This window comes from Pinus tabuliformis, chromosome 2_2, assembly GCF_031772625.1.
Source record: "Pinus tabuliformis cultivar Carrire ecotype Pingquan chromosome 2_2, CPIR1, whole genome shotgun sequence".
In the NCBI taxonomy this organism is placed as follows: Eukaryota; Viridiplantae; Streptophyta; class Pinopsida; order Pinales; family Pinaceae; genus Pinus; species Pinus tabuliformis.
Genome location: NC_142300.1, coordinates 800,466,914 through 800,477,542, shown reverse-complemented (window position 1 = coordinate 800,477,542; position 10,629 = coordinate 800,466,914). Strand labels below are relative to the sequence as shown.

Below are 10,629 nucleotides of genomic sequence, written 5' to 3'. Positions count from 1 at the left end.
AGGTGGAATCCTTCGACCTCCCTCCTTTGCGTGGAGGTGGCCGTAGGGGAAAATTATTCATCATATGGTCGGTAAAGCTGTGGGAAATCTCCTAGGTTGCCTGTATGTAGAGTGTGTGGGGTGTGGAGCTACCTGATCCCTCCTTTTGTTTGGATATGTGTTCTTGTATTGTGTAGCGAGACTCTTGACTTGCATTTATTTCCTTCCCCTTTGCCTTCGCATCGTGGTTGTTGCAGGCAGTCAAGTGATCGAGGTCCACCGTTGCTGTTGTCCGGGTGGACTCCTAGGTGGCCTCGGTGCGTGGCGTGGAGGGTCAGGGGGCATTTCTAAGAGAGGTTGTGGGCTCGGTTGGTCTTGTTTTATTTCCTTCCATTTCCTCTGCATTTATGCTGCCGCAGGCGATCATGCGATCGAGGTCCATCGTTGCTGCTATCCGGGTGGACTCCTAGGTGGCCCCTGTGCGGGGAGGGGTGGGTTGGCGGGCATTTCTAAGGGAGGTTGCAGGCTCGGTTTGTCTTGTATGATTTCCTTCCCTTGCCTTTGTGTTGAGGCTACCGTAGGTGATCATCTGATCAAGGTCCACTGTTGCTACTATCCGGGTCGACTCCTAGGTGGCATCGGTGCGGGCGCGGGGAGGTTTGTATGGCCTCTCTATGATAGGATTTGTGTGGTCGGTCGTCCTCTTTTTATTTTCCTTCCTTTTCCTTCGCATCGAGGCTGCCGCATGCGGTCGAGAGATCGAGGCCCATCGTTGTTGTTGTCTGGGTGGATTCCTAGGTGGCCTCAGTGCGGGGTGGGGAGGGTTGTGGCTCATTTATAATATAGAGGTTCGTGGTTGGTCGTCCTCCATTTTTTCCTTTGCATCGAGGCTGCCGCAGGCGATCGGGTGATCGAGGTCCACCGCTGCTGCTGTCCGGGTGGACTCCTAGGTGGCCTCAGTGTGGGGCGTGGAGGCCTTTGGAGGCATTTCTAAGGGAGTGGGTGAGTGATTTCTTGTTTTCTTGTTGGTTGGGCTATGGATGCAAACTCTGGATTGGCCTTGGTGCGTTGTGGCTTGGCAGGTCTGCCCATTTTTTCGCCATGTCCTTGGCATGTTGCATGTGCTTCCTTCTTGGGATGCAAGAGGTGTAAGGCATAAAAGTTTTACATGATATTTTGACATCTCTTTGGCTTGATGGGTGTTCAGGTTGGCTCTCGATAAGAGAGCACCCGGAATACCCTTTGAAGTGGGAGGGTGCTGCCTGGTTGATCCTGCCAGTAGTCATATGCTTGTCTCAAAGATTAAGCCATGCATGTCTAAGTATGAACTAATTCAGACTATGAAACTGCGGATGGCTCATTAAATTAGTTGTAGTTTTTTTTATGGTACCATATTACTCGGATAACCATAGTAATTCTAGAGCTAATACGTGCACCAAGTCCAGACTCTTTGGAAGGGATGCATTTTTTAGATAAAAGGTCGGCGCGGGCTTGCCCGCTTCTCTGGTGAATCATGATAACTTGACGGATCGCACAGCCCTTGTGCTGGCGATGCTTCATGTCAAATTTCTGCCCTATCAACTTTCGATGGTAGGATAGAGGCCTACCATGATGGTGATGGTGACGGAGAATTAGGGTTCGATTCTGGAGAGGGAGCCTGAGAAATGGCTACCACATCCAAGGAAGGCAGCAGGTGCGCAAATTACCCAATCCTGACATGGGGAGGTAGTGACAATAAATAACAATACTAGGCTCATCAAGTCTGGTAATTGGAATGAGTACAATCTAAATCCCTTAACAAGGATCCATTGGAGGGCAAGTCTGGTACCAGCAACCGCGGTAATTCCAGCTCCAATAGCGTATATTTAAGTTGTTGCAGTTAAAAAGCTCGTAGTTGGATCTTGGGTTGTAAAGGTCGGTCCGCCTACTCGGTGTGCACCTGCCCTTCCGTCCCTTTTATCGGCAACGTGCTCCTAGCCTTAATTGGCTGGGTCGCGGATCCGACACTGTTACTTTGAAAAAATTAGAGTGCTCAAAGCAAGCTTATGCTCTGAATACATTAGCATGGAATAAAGTGACAGGAGTTTGGTCCTATTGTGTTGGCCTTCCGGACCGAAGTAATGATTAATAGGGACTATCGGGGGCATTCGTATTTCATTGTCAGAGGTGAAATTCTTGGATTTATGAAAGATGGACCACTGCAAAAGCATTTTCCAAGGATGTTTTCATTAATCAAGAATGAAAGTTGGGGGATCAAAGATGATCAGATACCATCCTAGTCTCAACCATAAATGATGCCGACCAGGGATCGACGGATGTTGCTCTAAGGACTCCGCTAGCACCTTCTGAGAAATCAGAGTGTTTGGGTTCCAAGGGGAGTATGGTCGCAAGGCTGAAACTTAAAGGACTTGACGGAAGGGCACCACCAGGAGTGGAGCCTGCGTTTTAATTTGACTCAACACGGGGAAACTTACCAGGTCCAGACATGGTAAGGATTGACAGCTTGAGAGCTCTTTCTTGATTCTATGGCTGGTGGTGCATGGTTGTTCTTAGTTGGTGGAGCGATTTGTTTGGTTAATTCCGATAATGAATGAGACCTCAGCCTGCTAACTAGCTACGTAGAGGTTCCCCTTCGTGGCCAGCTTCTTAGAGGGACTATGGCCGTTTAGGCCATGGGAGTTTGAGGAAATAACAGGTCTATGATGCCCTTATATGTTCTGGGCCACACGCATGCTACACTGATGCAGCCTGTTATCACTTAGAACTATAAAAATTTGCATGTAATCCTTTGTTCTAAGTTCAATGTCAAAAGTTGGTGTCAAATTGTTTTTGTTTTATGTTTCTTACTTAGGGTTGGAGCTTTAAAGGTGTTTGATTTAAATTATACTCTAATCCTATTGGTCGTCCTCCACCATCATGGTTTCATAAGCCATGTCTTGTCATATCCTAGTCACCGGCTCTTTCCGTGATTTCGCAGCGCAGTCTCTTATTGGTCAGTTTCGCAGCGTAATCATTGTTCAGCCATTCCGCAGCGCGTCATCATTAAGCCGTTTCGCAGCGCGTTATGAGAATTCAAAACTAACCGCGCTGCGAAATCGTAGATTCGTGCGTTTGGCAGCAAATTTTTCCCAAAGTGTCAAGTCTGTTGATGAGTCATCAATTCCGTCCTCTCATGTCAGTCATTAACCACAATTCCACCAATAGATTTGTAGACATGCACAGAAATATCATTCAAATGGATTTTACCGTGCATGGATCTTTATGATGATCGTAAACGATGCATAAGTGACCAGCTTGTGTGATGATGTATTTGAGTTTTCAAGCGAGCCTGTTTCCAAGCGAGCCTGATTACAAGCGAGGCTAAGTCAAAGAGAATTGAATCACCATTTTAACTGAAGTTGTTGGTCATTGTCTATGCGAAGATTTCAAAAGCAAAATGGAGAGGAAAGAACATAGATCTGGAAGATGTCAGAGAACAGAACCTGAAGGTTTAGACGTCACATTAAGAGATGAAGGCGTGAAGAAAGCATTCAAAGATGCTGGGTGTTGGAATTTCTGTAAGAAGCTGCAAGGTGGCCATGCTCAGGTAACAAAAGATTTTGCTTTAAACTTCACTGGTTTAAATTCTAAAATAGCTATGTTGGAAGTTCAAGTGTCTCCGGAGGCAATAGCTGCTGTAACTGAGATCCCAAGAGGGGGGCAAGAATGGTTTAAGAATTTTAAGTTCGATATGAATCCATGTAAAGAGTTTTTAAAAGAGGCATATGTGAATGAAGACCTAACAAAAGTAGTGCCTAGAAACTATGTCAAGGAGCATTATTCCCTTCTTCTCACCTGTATTCAGAAGTACTTGACCTGTGAGGGAAGATAAAATAAGGTCTACTCTTATCACTTCAAGTTGTTGTTACATTTTACTGGTAAATCATCCATAGACATTTCCTTTTACTTGTTTCGCAGTCTGAGCAAAATGTGTGACAAAGTGCAATTAAGAAAGGAAGATTGTGAAACATCTTTGTTTCACCATGGTTTGGTTAAATTGTTAGTTTTGGATGGTCTCCAGAAAATAGGTAGAGACTGGAACTCGTTCATTTTCATGGCTGGTTTCCAAAGTAAAACAGGTCTTACTCCACAGCCAGTTAGAGAAAAAGAACAATCAGTCGAAGAACTCACGCTAGCTGAGCTTCAAAAGGAGGCAAAAGATAAAAAGAAAGCCAAGTCACAGTTAAGAAAATCAGTGAAGCCACTGATCATTAAAGAACAACCTCAGCCATCAGCAAAAGAAGAAGCTCATCATAAGAAGACTGTACCTGGACCAAGTGGATCTGAAACAGTGTCAAGGGTAAGGACAAGGAGCCAAATAAGCAAAGAAAAAGGCAAAGCATTAGCTGTTGAAGAAAGCCCGGTATCTAAGGCAAGCCTGAGTGATTTGTTGGAGGCCATTGAGTTTGAGCAAATTGAACCGGTGCACATTGAACCAGTGCACATTGATTTGACACAGTCATCACCAGAAAGCACCAAGAAGTCTAGAGCTTCAAAAAGATTGAGGTTTGATGAACCAGGTGATGAATTCGTCTTCAAACCAAGAATACCTATTATAAGAAAGCAAGTAAGGGAAGCTGAGAAACTGCCTAGAACAGAGGTAGCTGAGGAATTGTCCAGAACAGAGGAGGCAGAGAAAATTAAGCAAAAAGACACCAACAGAACAATTATCATATCTCAAGGAGGTAATATCATAGCTATAAAGAATCAGCTAGAAGCAGCTAAACATGAAATTGTTAAGGTGAAGAATGCCACTAGGGAGTCTGCAGTCAGGTATGAAAACTATCGTAAAGCTGTATTGAAAGGAAGTGAAAACCTAGTAAACCAGGTGGATTCAGTAGCTGATGTTTATACATGGATAGTTCCCGCAATTAAGGAGGCTAAATTCATCAGAAAGATAAATATACGTTTAAGAGCCGAAAACAAAGCTATGAAGAAGAGGATTGAAGACTTGGAAGCACAGCTAGGTCAGTGGAAGAAGGTTGAAGACTTAAAGGCCCAGCTAGACCAATTAGCTGATAAATGAAGTTGTTGTTCAAAGAAAGGTTTTTTTCCAAATTTTGGCAAATTTTGCTTCGTTTTGTTGTTTTGAGGACATGTATATCCCTGCTATATGTATCAAGGATCAAAAGGATTTTTGGCAACCAAATATCTAGGCAGTAAATACCTCAGGGCAAATACAAGCTGTTTTAACAAATTCAGCAGTTTCGTAGCGCGCTACGAAACTGCTGTAGGTGGTGTTTTTAAAGAAAACAAACAGTTTGGTAATATGTGCGGGATTTTTTCCAAAAGGGAACACCTAAAGGATATGTAAAGATCAAATGAAGACATCCCAGCCATTCTGATCAAGACAGGTGTGCCTTCAAAAAGGTGAAGTGTTTAATTCAGGTTTAAAAATTTTTCGGTTATAAAGCCACTTTATTACCGGTCATAGGGTATTGAATGAATTGCATACATGGAATTTTGGCTTGCACACTTGGCTATCGATGGAGCATCCGACTCATCTCGAAACATGGTGGTGTTCTATGTTTTTGGGTTATTAAAGGGACTAAAAAGACATGCTGCTGCATATTCGAAGTGATGGGGGACCAGAACCGGAAAGCAAGGGATATTCCCTAACATCGCTGAGCAGTTAAAGCCTTCAGTATCCAAAGCCAACATGGAGCATTAACTGCTCATCTCAGCCATCTCAGCCAAATGAAAAGGAAACCAGGTGTCAAAGCTGCAAGGAGGAATCATTCTACGAAGGAGATAGAGTTAGAGTCATAATCAGATTAGAACTCTTTAGAATTTCAATTATCAGTTATTGTATTTAATAGTTTGTTACAAAGCAGATAGGTGTCATTAGTGGCAGTCATCGAGCTCCCCTCATGCTGGAGGAGGAAGCTCCAAGTAGTTAGAATTATGTTTCTATATATAGCTGAATCATCTATGTAATGAGGGTTGGATATTTGAGAAAACAGAGTATTGTTTTGGCTTGTGTAAAAACTCAGTTTCAGTAATACAATTTGCTGCTTTTCTTCTCAGGATTCATACAGTGTTTCAATGCTCAAGATATGTGGTTTTGCTTTATCCTTTATGTTTTTACAGTTGTATAAATACACAATCACTCAGAATTCACTTATGCTGCTCTGATTTCCTGTGTGTATTTGTTAACTGAGGTTCTCTATGAGATGTTGTTTTGAGTATTTAAACATCACATGCCCTGACTTCTATGTATGAGCAGTGTTATAGTTTACTGAAGTATGATTAACTCCATAAGCCCAATGGAAGTCTTTGTAATGTCTGTCCAGCCAGCATGTTTGTTAAATTCACTTTACAAGAGTTAGCCATCTTATCAATAGTCAAAATCAATAACCTTTTGAGAGAGCCCTCTCAGGCTAAGGAGGCTAAGCCTTAGTCAAAAGATTGGTCTGAAACAGTTACACAGAGTCTACCTGATCAGCAGCCCTTCAGTGCTTGATTTTGTGATAACATTTTGGTGCGTCTGCCGGGAGCCTGAAGATTACTCATTCCTGAAATTATAAGACTGAACTTCTGAAGGTAGCAGGAGCTCAAAAAGGTTTTCGAGGCTGCATTCTACCTTGGTGACTCCATTAATTCTTAAAGTTTAAAAGGTGGCTTCGAGAGGAAGATATACAAGGAGTAATCCTGACCCAAACCCACCTAGTCCTGTGGATAATCCCAATATCATCTCAAGGAGTAGACAAAGATTTTCTGATATACCAGGTACTTCAAACATTTCAAAGTCTTTGTTTCCTGAGTTTTCTAGAAGTCCTGAAGATAAAATTGTTGATGATAAAATTCAAGAGGTATTGTTGAGGTCTGAAAACGAAGAAGAACTTATTGGAATCATTTTGGATTTACAAAAGAAAGGCATCGATACTTCATCTTTAGTGTCACAAAAAGATAAAGAAGAGTTTTGGGAAATTGTTACTTCTGAATTGTTATTAGAGGAGGAGGACTTGAAACAGCTCAAGGAGCTTGACCCTTTTGAAGTTTTTCTTAAATCTAAAACTGGTCTACCTCTCCCAAATTGGAGTTCTTTTGTCAGTGGTTTACAAAGTCCAAATAGCCCTTTCCGTACTCATACTTTATCTTCTGCCTCTGCTAGTCCAAATAGTCCTCAGACAACATCTCATACTAGTTCTGGTCCCACTAGTCATACAGTATCTGTTATCCCTGCTCCTCCTTTCATTATGGCTGTACCTGCTAGGTATGCTCCTCTAGCTCTCCCTGCTATTTTGCATGATCTCCCTAGTAAATATGCTGCTAGAATTCCAACATGGGGAGGATATGAAGACATTACAGCTGAGGAACATGTGGATAGGTTCAATGATTTTGTTGATAGGGAAGAAGTGGATGATGAAGATGTAAAATTAAGACTGTTTGCTCAAACTTTCATTGGGGAAGTCCGAAAATGGTTTAAAGCCCTTGGAGCTGGTAGCATTCATAGTTGGGCTGAGTTTGAAGATAGCTTTCTGAGGAAATGGGGAAATAGAACCAATCCTGTTCAAGCCCTCACTGAATATAATAGTCTAAGAAGAGCTCCAGATGAAACTGTCCAAAACTTTTCTAAGAGGTTTAATAAAGTATATAATTCTATTCCAGCACATTTGAAACCTCCTGGAGCTTTGGCACAGTTAAGATATGCTGAGTCATTTGATTCAGATTTCTCTCTTTTACTCAGAGAAAGAGAGTCTGCTACTCTTGCTGACATGAAAAATGATGCAGTTAAGGTAGATGTGAATATGCTTGCTGCTAAGAAATCAAAGATGGCAAAGACTAAGATAAAGGAAGAGGAGAAGCCTTCTACTTCTGCTCAAGAAGACAAGTTTGAAACCATGATGAAAACCATGGAGAAATTGATGGATCAATTAGCACTTGGGAATACTGCTGCTCCCCAAGCACAACAAGAGCCTCGGTTTAGGAACTCTCAATTTAGAAGGCCTCAGAATCAGAAAAGGCCAAGAGACAATAGAAATCAGCAGGAAGATCCTCCAGTGAGACCTCCTTTCCAACAAAACTTGGTGGATGAAGAAGAAGAACCTGAAGTACCTGAGGAATCTATTCATTGCTTTGGTGAGGAAGACTCGGAAATTTTCTTAACAAAAGAGGAACATGATGAGTCCAGCATGGTAAAAGCAGAAGAGGAGCCTTCAGATTTCTTAAAAGGTTATCAGGATGCCATATTTGAAATTCAGAAGCAGTACAATCTTAGAAACCGAGATGTCCCTATTACAGCAAATAAAGCACAGCCCAAGAAGAATATCTCAAAGGCAATTGAAGATAAAAAGGAAAAGTCAAAGCCAGTTGATGGTAAAGGTGATTCCCTTCTTGATAGAAAGGATATTCAAAACCCTGCTCCTCCTAAAGAACTTGAAAAGTCTACTTCTGTTTTTAACATTGAAAATGAGATTGCAAAAATTAAAATATCAGTCCCTTTCAATGAAATTCTTAAGGTAGACAAATATAGAAGCAAGATTGTTGAAATGCTTAATTCTCCACCAGGAGGGGCTGATATTCTAAATGTGCAAGAGGATAATCCTATTATCTGTTTAGGTCCAAGACTTGAGGATGAACAAAATGACGAGTTTCCCCCTTTTTATATAAGCATTAATATCCATGACATGACTCTACATAATGCTATACTGGATTCAGGGGCATCACATAATATCATGTCTAAGGTAATCATGGAAAGACTGGGATTAGAAGTAACTAGACCATACAAGGACTTATTTTCATTTGATTCAAAGAGAGTTCATTGCATTGGATTAATAAAAGATGTTGTTGTGGCACTCACACAAATCCCAGCAAAAACAACTGTCATGGACATTGTTGTTGCAGACATTCCACCTAAGTTTGGGATACTTCTTTCAAGGTCATGGGCAGAAAAAATCAAGGGTACCATGCAAATGGATTTAACATATGCCACCATCCCAGTGTTTGGTGAACAAAGGAGGTTTTATCGTGAAACAAGAATGGCATATATGGTAAGCAACAAAGACAAGCCTCAGAATTTTCCTATTTACTCATGTGATACAGGTCTTGGATCAGCTATCCTTTTCAATGAATCAGTTGGTAAAGAGTCACAAGATGAACATGCAGAAAATCAGTGTCAAGAGGTACAGCAAAGAGCTGAAAGAGACATCACTGGTTGCTGGTCCCTATACTTTGATGGAGCAGCAGGGAAAGAAGGGGCAGGAGCTGGAATTTGGATCACTAGTCCAACTGAAGAAAGTAAGTTTCTGTCATACAAACTAAACTTTGATTGTACCAATAACATGGCTGAGTACGAATCTCTGGTGTTAGGCCTGGAAACCTTGATAGAATTGAAGGCAAAGAATATTGCTGTTTGTGGAGATTCCGAATTGATTATTAAGCAGGTACAAGGTGCATATCAAACAAAGGATGCAAGGATGAGAGCCTACAGAAATTTAGTGTTGGAATTGTTGGAAAAATTTCAATCCTATACCTTCAGTATAAAAACCAGAGATCAAAATTCTATTGCAGATTCTCTTGCTGTTTCTGCAAGTCTTTTTATTATTCCCAAACATTCTTCTGATAGCTATGAAGTGAAGGTTCGCCATAGACTAGTCATCCCAGATAATATCCTAAACTGGAAAGTATTTGAAGATGATCAGCAGGTAAGAAATTTCCTTGAGTTGAAAGAAGAGTTTGAGCATAATCAAATAGATCAGCAGAATATGTTAACAGAGACAAGGGAAAATTCTGAAGTGTTGCAGCTACAAAACAACCTAATTCCTAAAGGCCTTATTCCACTTGAAAAGTTATTTGATCAAAATGATGTGTTTAAAGCACCAAGATTGCAAGCCAATGAAGAGGAAATAGAAAGCTGTAATTTAGGTGACTCAGTTGTGCCCAAATTAGTCAAGATTTCAAAGTTCCTATCAGCTGATATGAAAGTCAAATATGTTGAAATGATGAAGAAGTTTATTGATGTTTTCGCATGGAGCTAGGCTGATTTGAAACAGTATGATTCTTCAATCATATAACATACTATCCCAATTAAGCAAAATGAGAAGCCTTTTAAGCAGAAATTAAGGAGGATTAATCCTCTTCTGATGCCACTAATTGAAAAAGAAGTGAAAAAGCTTTTTGATGCCAAAATAATTGTTCCAATCAGATTCTCAAATTGGCTTGCTAACTTGGTACCAGTCAGGAAAAAGAATGGGGAGATTAGAATTTGTATAGACTTCAGGAACTTAAACAAAGCTTCACTGAAAGATAATTACCCCCTCCCTAAAATGGATTTCATTTTGCAAAATATTGTTGGTTCACAAAGAATGTCTATGCTTGATGGCTTCTCAGGGTATAATCAGATCCTTGTTCATCCAGATGATCAGGAGAAGACAACTTTCACTACACCATGGGGCACATTTATGTATGCAAAAATGCCCTTTGGCCTCATGAATGCAGGAGCAACTTTCCAGAGGGCTATGGACATTGCTTTTGCTGAAGAAAAGGATAGATCAGTGGTGGTATATCTTGATGATATCACAGTATTTTCAAAGAAGGAAGAAGACCACTTAAAGCACCTTGAAAGGATCCTACTAAAGTGTAGGAGGTTTGGTATTTCTTTAAACCCAA

General features: G+C 41.1%; 1 pseudogene; it reads left to right on the top strand.

Moving 5' to 3' along the window:
• Window positions 1-1,241: 1,241 nt before the first annotated feature.
• LOC149195165 (18S ribosomal RNA) lies at window positions 1,242-2,351 on the top strand (annotated as a pseudogene).
• The last annotated feature ends 8,278 nt before the right edge of the window (window positions 2,352-10,629 follow it).